The 14,941-nt window shown below is 43.8% G+C and overlaps 1 protein-coding gene across 1 annotated transcript in view; it reads right to left on the reverse strand.

Moving 5' to 3' along the window:
* DCAF7 (DDB1 and CUL4 associated factor 7) overlaps positions 1-14,941 on the reverse strand; it is a 320,235-nt gene that overhangs the window by 278,433 nt on the left and 26,861 nt on the right. The window lies entirely within an intron of this gene.

Below are 14,941 nucleotides of genomic sequence, written 5' to 3' on the forward strand. Positions count from 1 at the left end.
TGTGTACCGTATAACTACCACCTTACTGTATAACATCTATGCAAACCAACAATGTAACCAACACGTAAACTGTATGTAACAACTACACTGTATGTTTAACCTAACACCAAGACTTTCTCCCATGTAACCAGCACCTAAGCAAATATTCTTGTAACAGCGCCATGATGCCTGAGGGGCGTTGTGCGCTTTATAAATGGAAATAAATTTTGTATTGCAAAACTCAAAAGCTAACTAACAATTGGAAGGGGTATTTATCGCTATTAGCACTCGGAGCCACCATCTGGGGTGCTGATACTTTTTTTTGTTTTTAAGGAAACGAGGCTTTGCGCAATTCATGCTTCCCTTAAAAAGAAATTCCACATAGTTCTGTGATTAGAAATGACAAAGTTACTCACCGTAGTGACTACCTTACTCCTAGTCCCCTTTCCTTCATACTTGTGGGACATTTGGTCCATCGGGACGGGCCTGTAGCACTTAAACTTTTTTGTCCTTTTATTTTTACAGAGGGCCACCGCACGGGACCACAGCCCCCGCCTTCCTGAGCTTCGCCCCGCGCATCGCCCTTCAGTCCTTTTCTATCGCCAGGTCCAGGACCATTTACCAAAAATTGAGGATACTTAGAGGGGACGGCGAGCGGGCGTATGGAGGAAAGGGGACTAGGAGTAAGGTAGTCATTACGGTGAGTAACTGCAATACTCCTACGTTCCGTCACCTTTCCGCCATACTTGTGGGAGATTACCATGACCAAAAAGGAAAATGGGTGGATGGAAATTTCCCTTATTGGAACAAATTCTTAGGAACTGCCTGGCCAAATTGGGCATCAGCCTTGGAGCTCAGGTAAAGACAATGTTTGCAAAAAGCCGAAGGGGAAGCCGACTTAGCAGCCTTCGCTATGGACTCCAGAGGGACGTATTTTCGGAAGGCAACAGAGGCCGCTTTGCCACAGACCAGATGTGCATGAATGCCCTTTCGGGGCTGAAGGCCTTGAAATCTGTAGGCCTCGGAAATACATGAAGATATCCAGCGAGAGATGGACGCAGGTTTCCCTTTTGGGTCACCAAAAGTAACAAAAAGTTGTGAAGAACTCCTAAGTTCGCTTGTTTTGTCGAGCTAAAACTTTACAGTACTGTCTGACGTCTAGGTTGTGTAAAACCTCCCTCGGCATTTGAGACCAGGTTCGGGAAGAAAACCGGTAAAGATATTGACTGGTTTAAGTGGAATTCAGAAACAACTTTGGGAAGGAAAGAAGGGTGAGTGAGAAGCACAACCTTATCCTTGTGGAAAGTTAGGAACAGATGTTCAACAGAGAGCTTGAAGCTCACTTATCCTTCTCGCAGATGTTACTGTGATCAAGAAAGCCATCTTCCAAGAAAGGTGCTTGTGCTCGGTAGTGGCCATAGGTTCAAAAGGCTTGTGACACAAGGCAGTGAGGCCCACATTCAGATCCCATTTGGGATGAGGAGGCCGAACCGGTCGAAAAAGATGAAAACAACCTGCAAAATGTATCTTGATGACTGGGTTTGCCAGTGAAAAAGAGCAACTGTCTGGACAGATAAGCCGTAATGACGGATAGGTATGTCCTGCATGATGAGACATGGATGCAAGAGGCTGCAAGGTCTGATACAAAAGAAAAGACACAGTCAACACAAGCCTGTCAGGGATCAAGCTATTTAGCTAGACCCCAATGACAAAAAAAAGAAAAAAGTAAAAAAAAAAAAAAAATGGGAATAGCCATTTGCTCATGTACTGAGCTCTTGTAGAAGGCTTACGCGCCGCTTGAATTAAGCGCAGGTTATCCTCAGAGAGGTTAACCTGTGCTAATAACTGGAACTCGGGCACCAGGCCGCCAAGCGGAAGGATTGTGGGGAGGTTGCTCTGGTGAAGATCGGGAATCTGTGCCAACCTGATCAGGGAGCACACCGACAGTTGCTGCAGTTCCAAAAACCAGAACCTGGCAGGCCACCATGAAGAGGAGAGAGCAGTTGGAAGCACTCGTGAGTTACCAGAGCGACCAATGAATCAGCGGCAAAGGAGGAAAGGCCCAAGTCTTCAGGTAATCTAAAGGGATCCTAAGACCGTCCTTGGAAGCATAAAGAGGAAGTTTCCTGTTTGTTGATGTTGTTAAGAGGTCCACCGCTGGAGAACCCTGTTGCAGGAAGATCTTGTACTCGCCGCAGATTGGCGGCTGAGGGAGTCTGCAGCCACAATGATGTGACCCGGAATGTGCACTGCCTGAAGCCAGACATTGTGTTGGATAGCCCAATTCCAAATTTGGATAGCTAGGTTCACGAGGGGAGGAGATCTCATGCCCCCCTGCTTCTTGTTGTAGAACATCGCTACGGAATTGTCCCTGCAAATTCGAGCCACACCGTTGGTGATAGAGGGTTGAAAAGCTTGAGCAGCAGAAACACTGCCAGGAGCTCTAGGTAATTGATATGGGACCGCCTGTCCTGGGGCATCCACAACCGTACACCTCGAGGTGACGCAGTGTCACTCCCCACCCTAGAAGGGAGGAGTCTGTAGTAACCGTTACTTGTTGGCAGTGCTCCTGAAAGGAGGTTCCCACTGAAAGGTTGCTGGTGGACGACCACCATTGAAGATCCACCATCATGGAGGGTGGAACTGGAATCATCTTGGAGTCCGGATCCGTATCCCGAGACCAGCAGCTCCGAAGAGCAAGCCGAGTGCACCTCATTTTCAGTCGTGCAAGAGGTAGAGCTAACACACAAGAGGCCATAAGGCCCAGGAGTCTCTGGAACTACCAGGCCGATGTGGGGAGGGGGCGGGGACTGCAGAAAGATCTGGGATGTGGTTGAAAGGTCTGTAATCATGTCCTCCGTCAGAAACTCTGGTACTGACAGTATACCAACAGAAACCTAGAAAGATCAGGTCTTGAGCAACCATCAGCAACTATTTCCACCAGTTCACCAACAGTCCAAGATGGAACAGGAGCTGGCGGAGCGACTGAAGATTGGCCGTTGTAGCTTGTGGGCAAGGACTGCGCAGGAGCCAAATGTCCAAGTATGGATATATGAACTCCCTGCAGTCTGAGGAATGCTGCGATGACCGCCATAATCTTCATAAAGACACGCAGCGCCGAATTGAGACCAAACGGTAGCACTCCATACTGGAAGTGTTCCGTTCCCACAGAGAGCCGCAGAGATTTTCGATGCGGGCTCCAGGTCAGGATATGCATCCTGAAGGTCTACCATGCTGAGCCAATCGCCCTTCCGGAGAGAGGACTTAATCTGGCTGGGCGTAATCATCCTGAATTTCTCTCGAGGTAGAAAGAGATTGAAATTGGAGAGGTTGAGGATAGTGCGCAAGCCAGCCTGTTGGGTAGACAAGAGTAACAGCCCTCCCCTTGTACCCGCAAGGCAACAGCCTCCACTGCTCTGAGGTTTCTGTACCTCAGCTCTGAGGAAAGGTGTCCCAGTCTGCTGAAGAGGAGGCTGGGTAGGGGCAAGCTGAAGCCAGCCCGGGCGTCGGACAAAACCCATCCTTCTGTGATGGTCTGCCACGCCTCCAGATGAGATGAAATTCTTAGTCTCGCGCAACTGATGGAAACATAATTTAGATGGTTTATCAGTGAGGAGGCCACCCGTTGCTGAAGAGGTGGCCGATGGAAAAACCGGCCACCTTGCCTTTGCTGCTTGTGGCGAGGGCCACCAGCGGGAGCATCTGCCCGGTACGCACGGCGGTCCCGGTACCCTCTGCAACCAGAGAAGGACCTTGTTTGAGACCCCCGACCTCCGAGTATAAGCTGCCTCAGCTGGGGTTTTGGCAAGGACCGACAATGACTTAGCAGTTTACGTGCTTGGTCTTGGGGAGTTCCTCATCAGTGGAGGAGTGAAAAAGTTCCTTACCTTCGAAGGGAAGATAAGAGTACTTTGCCATGAACCTCCTTTGAAAACTTCGTAGCATGCAGCCACGCTTGGCGTGAGAGGTCTACTCCATCCATAAATCCCCGAGCAGAAGGGTTGACATAATGGGCCGCCGCCTCCAGCAGGTCCTGCGCCAGAACTTTGGCATCAGATAAACCGCCCTTAAATTCTTCGAGCTTGTCAGGAGGAATACAGTCCTGAAACTCTGCACACTCCTTCCACAGCTTGAGATTAGCAGCCGCCAGGAAGACCTTTGTATGCGCCCGACGCATCGGAAGTGCTGCATTGGAAAATACTTCCCCCCCACCCCCCCACCAATTGCACCTAGAGGCTGGTCCTCCTTGGAAAGGACTTGAGACACTGCAGCGGGAGATGTAGACGATGACTTAGACAGGAGCATAGCTGCTGACACCGTCGATGAGGGGAGCGGACATGCAGTCAAGGATAGGTCTTCAGACGTGTGTAGCTTGCAGCAAGCGTCAATTTTCTTCTTTAGGGTTTGCCCGGAATCAGGTTTTTCCCAGAGCTTTCGGGGTTCGGCCAGGAAATCCTTTTGAAGGAACAGGCCAGTGCACTCCTGTGTTGACAGTAAAAGCTCCAGAAAGTACACCTTCTTGTGGAGCCAAAGGCTCTGGTATTGGAATGTCTAGCAACGCCATCATATCCACAACCCGGTCTTCAAAGGCTCCGATAGGCAGGTTGTCGCTATCCTAGTCCGCTTGATCTTCATCCAGTACAGTGGAAACAGAGCCCTGATCGCAGCACGTGGTCCCTTGGGGCCCCAGGGCAGGCTTGACTGTGCAACAAGAGTCTTTAGCACAGGTGAAAGTGGAGGCAGGGAAGGTGGGGGCCCCACTGAAGTGGTGGAGGAGGTGGCACTACCAGTACCTGCAGAGGGATTGCCGGAGCAGGGTGCGGCTCTGGTGGCTTAGGATACATTTCCTTGAATAAATCCTTAAAGTATGCCTTCATGGGATCAGAGTGCATACGCGTCTCCACTTGCCAAAACACGCATCCTCAGAAGAAGGCCTAGGCGCTGGAGTGGGTAGAGGCCGCTCTTAAGGGGCATACCCCCAGGATTGTAAAGAGGATGGTTGCCAAGGCAGCCCTCCACCAACTTGATCCACGTAAACCAAGGGAGCGACACTGTATGGCAGTAGAAACCAAGCACGCCAATCCATTGGAGGGCGTAACAGATTCTTGTTATCCACAAACCATGGAAAAGGATGCTCAGCCACAAAAACAGACCACTCGGTACCAGCCGTTGAGAAAGTTGGTGCGAGAGAGGTAGTCAAAATGGCCACCGCAGAGGCTCGACCACCATTTTGTTACTGCCTGAGATGAACTGCATCACAGGGGTCAGTGAGGCCGTGGTCACCAGAGTGGTTTCATGGGACTTATTTTCCATTTTAGACCTGTGACAGGGAACCTCAGCAGAGCCAGTACTTGCAGATCTCGAGTGCTTTTGCAACCCTTTAGAGACTGCTGGTGAATTTGCCCTCAGTGAGGGAACCTTGGCGGAGCCAGTACTCGAAGACTTAGGGTGTTTAACCAGCTTCTTTGCCCCCCTCAGCAGAACGGGTTCGACCACAGGGCTGAGTGTGGGATGGCTTAGGGTCACCCCCCGTAGCTAGAGCCCACGAAGGCCCCCCCCTCAATCTTGCCGGTCTTGGATATAGCCCCAAGTCGGGGATCCTCGGGGGTAACCCTGGTACATTTAGTCACCTCAAGAGGAACCTCGAGACGAGACTCGGTACACTTTAGATCCAGATTTGGAAACCTCTGGAATTACCCCGGTAACATCAGCCCCAGAAATACTGGGTTTAACTTTAGCCCCCAAATGGGGAACCTCAAATGAAGATCCTGTCATGGCAGCCCCTTTGCAGGGAACCTCAGAGGAAACTACAGAGTCTAGGTTAGATAACTTTTGGGACACCTCAGGGAGATCCCTAGTACCAGAGCCACTTGGGCCCCTCCTGGAACCAGAAGACCCTGGGAAGGAGTCCTCTGGTCGGGGTGCCCTGAAAACGAACAAACTTACCGCCCGCTTCCTTTTTTCTTCAATGAACTGCTGTAAATAGGAGGTGAACACCACCTCACACCTGACAAGTCGACGCAGGAGTGTCCGGACAGAGAGGGAGTCGCAATAAAAGCATAAGTCCCACCGGTGTTCTCAGCCCAAGCACTCCAGACAGTGATTGGGGATCTGCACTTGTGAAACGACATTCGCACGAAGAACAGGACAAAAATCCCAGACGCTCCGGCATAGGCCGAAGAAAGACGACAGTGGAACCAGAGCAGGAATGAAGGACAAGGGAACAAAAGAAAAATATTCCCTAACATGCAAGTGCGTCTGACGCCGACCACGGAGAGAAAAGGACTAAAGGGTGATGCACAGGAAGGCGGGCTGCGGTCAAGTGTGGTGGGCCAGCGTAAGCGTAAAAATAAAAAAGGACAAACAAGTATTTTTGGATGCTGTGCACTCCGGTCCCGTCCAGATGGACGGGAATGTCCAACACGTATGGAGGAAAGGGGACGATATGTAGGAGTATAACTTTTTCCAGGATCTGGAGAATGAGCCAGGGGGGTCAAGGTGTGGCAGTCCAGTGGAGACTCAGTATGGGGCACAGCCTCCCAGGACAGTGTGAAGGCTGGGCAGAGGTGCAGCACGCCAGGATTAAATACAAGTAGCTAATGGAGATTCCGCCTGTGTGTCCCACCTCCGAATAGACCAGCTCTCTTTTGCAGGTGCGAATATATAACATACCATGATCATAGAGCAAAGCTAGCTCTGTTGGCGAACTACATTGTTGTGGTATTGCAGTAGATCTGTAGCTGTAGAGACTGGATGGGACTATTGAGCACTACATTGAGTAAACAACGAGTTAGCCGTGTACATTCCTTGGGTAAGAGGAAAGAAAGTAAGAGACTAAGTAGTGTGGATGGTGCAGCAGGTAGATACTGGGCAAACAAGGTGGAAAATTGTAGTTTGTAGCCATCTCACTTTCAGGGTAGCTAGTATAACGCAATAGGGTGATAAAGATAGATTGCCAAGCCGTTTAGGATCAGCTCATGGGTTGAGTACCAATTGCACAGAATTACGCAACCAACAGGTCACAGAACTAAGTTTGCAATGAATAGCATTTGGCCCTGTGATCATGTCGATTTTCGAAGGTGTTCACTAGTCAATATGATGCATCTTCCCCAACAAAATGAAATATAGATTTAGAGCCACTAGCCTAAACTTTACTGAAAAACCTGAAGGCAATGCAGTATTTTACAGTAGCAACACGAATATTGCATTATTTAACAACCTACATTTTTAGGAATGGAATTGCAGGACGGTCTTCAAAAAGAATGTTAACGCATATTGGTCTTTGCCAAACAGGGTATAATGTTAGCTTAATACAAGTATCATCCTAATTACTTCTGGTTTGCAATTATTTGGGAAAAAAACGTGCTTGCTTAGCAATCCCATGGTACATTCAAGGGTGGCAGAGAATTACTTTTGCAGTCTCTCCATTAACCCTTTTGAAACTGCAGCGAACAGAGTAAAGAGGGTGGAGAGAGCCCCGATGGCAATCAAGGAATGCAGGGTGAGCTGTGCTTTTGTAAAACAGGGTACTTTAAATAGCTGTCTGTGCTAAACAAGTGTCAATTTAAACACCAAACCTAAAGAATTTCTATGCAGCACTGCTTATTTTATGCCTTGAAGCCTTTAAGATTTTTCTTTTTGGGCCAGCAGGTCAAAAACTGTTTAAGTGAATGGACAACTCAACGTGTTCTAGCGTCCCTCAAGAATTGTCCGCATAGGACCCGTTATCTCCATACTCCCCTTAAAAGTCATGTCCCTGATTTGAACATATCTGTCCTTAATGAGGTCCCAGGCATATTGCACCCGCCTCATCCACAACCACCTCCCGCCCCTCTAGTATCAATGGCAGTTGTCACCTGTGATTGTTCACTCATATGGGGGCTGGGAAGGCACAAGGTACCGAATACCATGTACAAGTCAAAAGGTTCTGGCCTCTATGGGACATTGCCCAAATGACCACCCCAGACCCAGTGTCTCCAGGCTCACTTTGAAGAGCCCGCACATGCAATCAACATATGCATGCAACTATTGACGAGACCCTGTGCTGTTCCAAACGCTTCATCTCTATACCCACGCACTTATCAAAAAGTCACTAATCACATGAGAGCATGCGCTCACGATAGTAGTTTGTGGATGCCCACATCGTTCTTTGCAATTTGATGTCATCAAACCCCAGCCGCCATGAATCTATAAACATACCCAAAAATGGCTAACGATAGTACATCATGCCCCTAAAAATAAATATAAAATCAATATATTTAGGGGCACTCCGTTCACACTACAAATTCACATGCACACCCAGTTTTCTAAGTGTTTACATACTCCTTCAAACTTAGCAAGAAAACATTTCTGCTGTCTACTACAGATATAATCATCGCACTGCTTCTTGTCCTCATTGCTAAAAAGCCTTGTCAAATTTTTCTTATTACACGTAACAAAGCTCTCGGTTATTATAGTGTCATGTTCAACTTGGAACTTTTAAAATGCTTTTGACTCAATTTGCATCAGATCATTATTTTCATGAACCTGAATCACTTCAAAGTATTATCTCTTGAATTAACACATTGCATGACAGTATTAGTTTAAAAAAAACCTATCATCCTTTTTATATTTCAGTGGCTCCAAGGATCAATGTACGACTTTTAAGTGTCTAGCGGTGACCGACCATTGACTTCAAAGTACTTTGTTCGCCTGTCTGGTCAGACTATTTTTGTTAGATTGTTGTTGGTTGAATTAATCACTGTCATATTTTTCTAATTATTTTTTCTAGATCTTCAGGACTATCAAACTATGCTTTCAGTATTGTTTTGGGGTGCCCCAATATCTGCCATGTGAAAACTCTGGGTATAGTTATGCATATTTTCCCAGAGGATCTGTCGTTGATAAGAACATGACTGTTAAATTGTGGATTTCCAGTATACGAGATTGACAGCAGAGCCAAGGATATCTCGGACGACTTGAGGGTCAATCGATTCTGTGTCTGCAGCATGCACTTCTCTGAAGATATGTACGAATCAACTAAGTTCACCAAAGCGTTGCCCCAGACTCCTACGAAAATTAGTTCACAATGCTGTTCTAACTTTATTTCTGCACACACCGAGTCAGGTTAGTAGTGAATGTTGAAAGATGAATCTCTGTGCATAGAGACACAGTTGTATATAATTATTACAATGTATTGAACTTCTATGTCAATAGGTAAGGAGATTAATTGGAGTATGCTTAATATTGCTATATATTTTATTGAAAATGTATCTGTTTTTAAATTGTACACTTTTCACATGATTAAATCCATACCTGTGGTTTGCACAACATGTTCACTGCAATGTGAGCATTTCTAAAAACTGGAATAGCAATATATGAAAACTGGTAATTTTACCCAATTTGATGATTACAATGGTCATTACGAGGACCACACTAACTTAAATCCAGACCGTCACCTCAACTGACATGCACGTAAAATTATTCATGGTGTGTGAAAAGGTCTATTTTGTATTACTAATATTTCTTTTCTGACCATTTTTATGAATATATAAATTGAATAAAAGTAAAAAGCTTCAACAATGAGAACTATTCTGGAAACATCAAGCTCAGTTCCCTTTTAAGTCATATTTTCTCCTATTCTACATTTAAATTCGACTACACTATAGATGTAGAAGGTCAAGAACAATTTAGGTCAAGAAGAATAAAAAAAATTGATATTGATTATATTTTTATTGAGAATTACAATGTAGGATCATAAAATCCTTTGGCACCATCTAGAAACAGCTTGCCACTTCTCCCCTCGAGTAATTGAATGGATTTTTTCCAACCGCACCATGAGGGTCTTCTCAACTTCATCAGCGCCACCCCGCCCCCAGGCATCTTGCAACGTAAATCAAGGTTCAGGTGTGTCGCCCACATTATACAATGTAATCACAAAGCTCCTCTTTGACAAGTTCGACAAATTGGGTGTCACGTATACCAGAAATATGCAGACTCCCCCCAAATACTCTTACCGATCCCAGGATGCTATGCTACAGACTCAAAAATCCTTAACAAAATATATCTCGCCATCCAAGTCTGGATGGCACAAAATGAATTATGTCTCAATGATGAGAAAACAGTGTTAACCATCATTGGGAACAAATCCAGTCTAAACAACCTTGCACAACTCAACAAACCTTTTAACATCAATGGCACCACCATCAATGTGGCCAAGGAGATAAAAACTCTAGGAGTCTATATTGACTCTACACTCACTCCAACTAGACATCTAAACTTATTAGAGCCAGTAGACCATTTCTCTCTGCAGACAAACTGTATCATGCTGGCCAGAGCATTGATCTTATCCAAAATTGACTACTGCAATTCATTATTCGCAGGATTCAATAGCAGAAATGTCAGAAAACTTCAAGTTGTGCAAAACAAATCAATCAGAGCAGCCTTGAATATACCCAGACATGAACACATCTCTGTCACTAGACGACACATACACTGCCCCCCCAGTGCAAGACAGAATCAAATTCAAAATCCTTTCACTCACCCATAAATGTCTCTCAAACAATGCACCAGCCTACTTCTGTAATCAAATTTCCATTGCCCAATCCATCAGACCAACACGAACCCCATACTCTTAACCTTATCATCACGCTGCAATTCAGGAGACAGAAAGCAGGCGGATCCACCTTCCCAGTGGTTGCGGCCAATTTGTGGAATACCCTGCCATAACTGCCATCTTCTTTGAGGAAGGACGCATCCCTATGGTAATTTCGTGGAGCCCTAAAAACTTTGCTCTTCAAGCTAAATTCTCTGCAATTCACATTGTTACATATCTAATTAGCGCAGACTCATCTTAATGAGCAAATTGTACTCCCTAACAATGAAAGAAAACCCGGAAAATGTATGCAATGTAATTTCCATTTAATGTATGTCCAAGACATTCTCTGCAACTTGTACACCCTGTGTAAAATGAACCACAGTTATCTAACCCTGGGTTTTGCGCACTCTATAAATGTTCAAGTAAATAAAAAATAAATATAAATCTCAATACCTATTCTCTTTATTGTACTTTATTTTGCTATACTCTTGCAGCATTAAATTGTAAAATAGAAAGGTTTATATACATGGGCTCGGGGCGTGCAGGTACTTTGGCAACATACTCTTCTTCTATTGCAACCGACCAGGCCTAGGAGGTACGACATGTTACTTTACTGAATGGAATCTTTCATTCCCAATGGTCTATGTATGTATTAATATACAGTTGCTCGACATTAAAGTGGCTATTACAATACAGCATATTTTGGCGTCAATGTAATTGTTTATTTTTGCAGGCTGACAGCATTGTGCCAACTGTAATGCCAATTCCCTTTGGCAGACAGTTTCAACAGGTACATTTCAAAATCAATTGTTAAAATTGTATATTTACTTAAAATGTTTGATATTTTCTTCTTTTCAAATACATTTTTATGCATTTTTTCTACAAAATCTCTTCAAGTGATCTACCATTTCTGTGTTCTATGGATAACAAATGGAGAAAAAAAAAAATATCAAAAAATCAGACTTTACTCAAAGAAGTTAACATTAACTGGTCTATCCAATATTTATTGAATGTGCTTATGTGCAAGGAGACTACTACTGAAGCGGTTGTGATGGAAGAGACAAATGGACCAGAGGATATATAAACAATAGTGATAATCATAATTTATTAACCATTTTACCTTTAATGTAACTGATTGTGTGTGAAGCCTTTTCCATACTAAAAGTGTGTTCTTGTTGTAATTTTATGTTTGTTTCATGGAATGGTATTACAGCCATTTATAACTTCATGCGAATGCAACGTTACATTTGGGTAATGAAATCAGCGACTCCACATTGACTGTATCAAAGCACACTCGAAAAACTAGGGTGAACACCATCCAGGCTTTCCAAGTTTTTCTTTTTTACATTTAAGTGGCTGTTTACAAAATTAGTGTTATATTGTAAGATTGATATTCATAGGTTCAGGAAGCTTGTTTTATTAATGGATTAGAGGTCTAGGAAGAAGAGCAAGACAACTCGGAGCACACCACTAACATGACGTTGCTTGCCAAACCGATGTCAATTGGGAGCAACAAATGTTTGATATTTTCCGAGGAGCATTTTCAACCTCAGAGTCAGAATGCTGATGTCCAGTGGCTCGAATTTGAATTGAATATCAGTGAACCAAGGAAAGTAACACGGGATCATTGTTCTGTCACACAATGTCCACAAGAAGTGACAGACAACACTGAAGATGTCCCATCATTACTTTTAGATACTCTCAGACAATCCACACCCTCGAAACACTTTCAAAGGAAGACATAATGGTCCCTGTTTCCCAAATACATTCTGAACATTAAGAAACATCACAGATTGAAATAACTGAAGCATCTTTCAAATTGATCGACAACTATGTTCATGACCCGGACTTCACTATTCTTAGTATGGAGGTCTTACCCACCACCATAGAAACACAAACCACTGTACTACAGGACAAGCGGCTATTACGGGAGCCCAAACACCTTGTTTTGAAAGCTGCCTGCTATAGATTATACAAATGATTAAATGCTACCATAGGAGAAGTATGAGGATTTGTGGAGAGCCACTGGTTACATTTTTATAAGTAGTGAAAAGGCAACAACCTGAAGATATAAAGGGTAGCTGTGTCAACCAACACAACGCATTTTCATGGTCCGCGCAACCCATTCTTGGAAAAGTGCCTGCTGGAAATGTACTTTGTTCTTCTGCTCTGTTGTTCAATTGATCAATGTCAGTAAGATTTCAAGTTTCTGTACATTTGTAGGACTGGAGTTCCTTGCGAAAAACTGCTTAGTACAAATATCAGAGAATGTACTTGCTCCCCGCTATTAAATCAGGCCTGGAATCTCAAACATATATCCATAGACAATGCTCTCGCAAGCAAAAGGGTCAGGCTTTCTTGTGATCGACAGTGCGACAGGCCTGGATTTTTGGCCAAATACTGCACTTAACACTCCCAGGACATAACACTCCCAGGACATACATACAAAAAATTGTGAGTTTGTGGTGCAAGTGTCTGAATGTTCATCCTCTGTTGCCATGGAGAAATATGGTTTTGTTAAATCCATTGAATTGCTGCAATGAAGGGGAATACAAATAGAACCGATACCCACCAACAGGCACGTCGGAATAGCAAAGGCCATGTGGGAGAAGTTCCTGCACATAAAACATCAATTTGATGTATGGCACATCACAAAATCAATCTCCCAAAAAATAACTGCTGGTAAAAAAAATTAGGACCGAGAAGAAATTTTAAAATGGTCACAGTCATCAGCAACCATTTTTGGTGGAGTTAAAAAACCTGAAGGTTCCACAGATATACTTGATGAAAAGTGGCGTTCAATTCTCCACCATTGTTCAAACATAGACTAAGAAAAAGTGGATGGAGCAAGGCTCCCCCACCTCACACATCTCTTGAATGCATGGTGCGTCACAAAAAGCTTACCAAAGCGGCCATACAGAAATTTGCCACACTGGCGATTTGGAGGTTTTCAATGTGTGCCTAAAAGGTTGCATTTCATCATAGATGGTTCGGGAGCCAGAACAAGACTGGCTGTACACACAATGAGAACATTGGTAGGAAACAAGCAAAAACTGCATTCACGGGTACGATTTGTTAATCCATGGCTATTACAAAAAGAACAAAACAATGGGTCAGAAAGACAATATTACAGCAGATGAAATTTGATTTTCTGAAACATCTGACGTGGATAGTGCTGGCCATGCAAACGCACAAACTGGCACCAGAATATGTTTCCAGGGCACAGTCTATATCACGAACATTGCTAATGTAGTTCCTCCTCCAAAACTTGAACTTATTGAAAAGTTGACTTCAAGATTCAAATCAGACGCTGTGGCGTTTACAATTTAATCCAGAGCAAGTTTCAATCATGTACTTTATGTTGAGAAACTAACGATATATAGAAATGTATCTGTGCAAAAGTCAAACTTCAAATTATTTTTACTTTTTTTTTATAGAAGATCCATTTACTCTCATTAAATGTTAGTCGATATTTCTACTGAATGCGTTTATGACCTTTTCATTATTTACTTGCCTCAATAGTATGAATTGATATTATAACAATAATTAGCACCCAGAGGGGTTCTTCCATTTCCATAGCAACCCTGACTCGCTGCTGCTGCTACTGAGGCAGCGCGGGCACTTTTTTTTTCTTACAAATTGCTATGAGCACCTCAAGGGTATCCCTGTGGGTGGCAATAGCATTAACAATGCATTCTAACAGTTATGCTGCTAACAGCACCGGCACTGGGATGTTGCCGGCCGGTGTAGCCCTTAGAGCGTGTTAATGCATTAATGAGAATTTCCATATTCTACGTCTGTACCTTTTTTGCAAAAGTATTTTTATTATTAAAAATGCTTTATACATATTAGTTTATTTGTTTTCATTTGTATATGATAATTTTAAGTAGTTGAACTGCAGAAAAAGCACAGATGGAAAGGACAGCATGGCAAAAGTTGAATCATAGACAGGTGACAAACGGCACTAAAAAAGGGGTTTGGGGGAATTTGTAAATACAGGTTACCACAACAATATAAGATTCTTTCACCTACATTTAAGTATATAAACACATTTTTAAATGTTACACCTCATACCCAAGGGTTAATTTATAATGGTTTTAAATGGGAGCCATTACAATACTGTTGAAGATGGAGATTCTGCAGTAGGCATAAAATGGAAAATACTCCACTTTAACTGCATATAAACTATACTCGCTATACCACCATACGCCATGAGCACATTAGGATTTATATTGCAGACAGAAGGACAGTAAAAGAAGATTTGTGTGGTTGATAGTAACTGTGTACGATAGTCTGTCCATGCACAATGCAGAGCAAATACTGACAAAATATGGATTTTATCATGCAACAAAGAGGCACTACATTGTAAAGCATGAAGCGGATTAC

The sequence above is a fragment of the Ambystoma mexicanum genome, chromosome 13 (assembly GCF_040938575.1).
Source record: "Ambystoma mexicanum isolate Mex_15411 chromosome 13, UKY_AmexF1_1, whole genome shotgun sequence".
NCBI lineage: Eukaryota > Metazoa > Chordata > Amphibia > Caudata > Ambystomatidae > Ambystoma > Ambystoma mexicanum.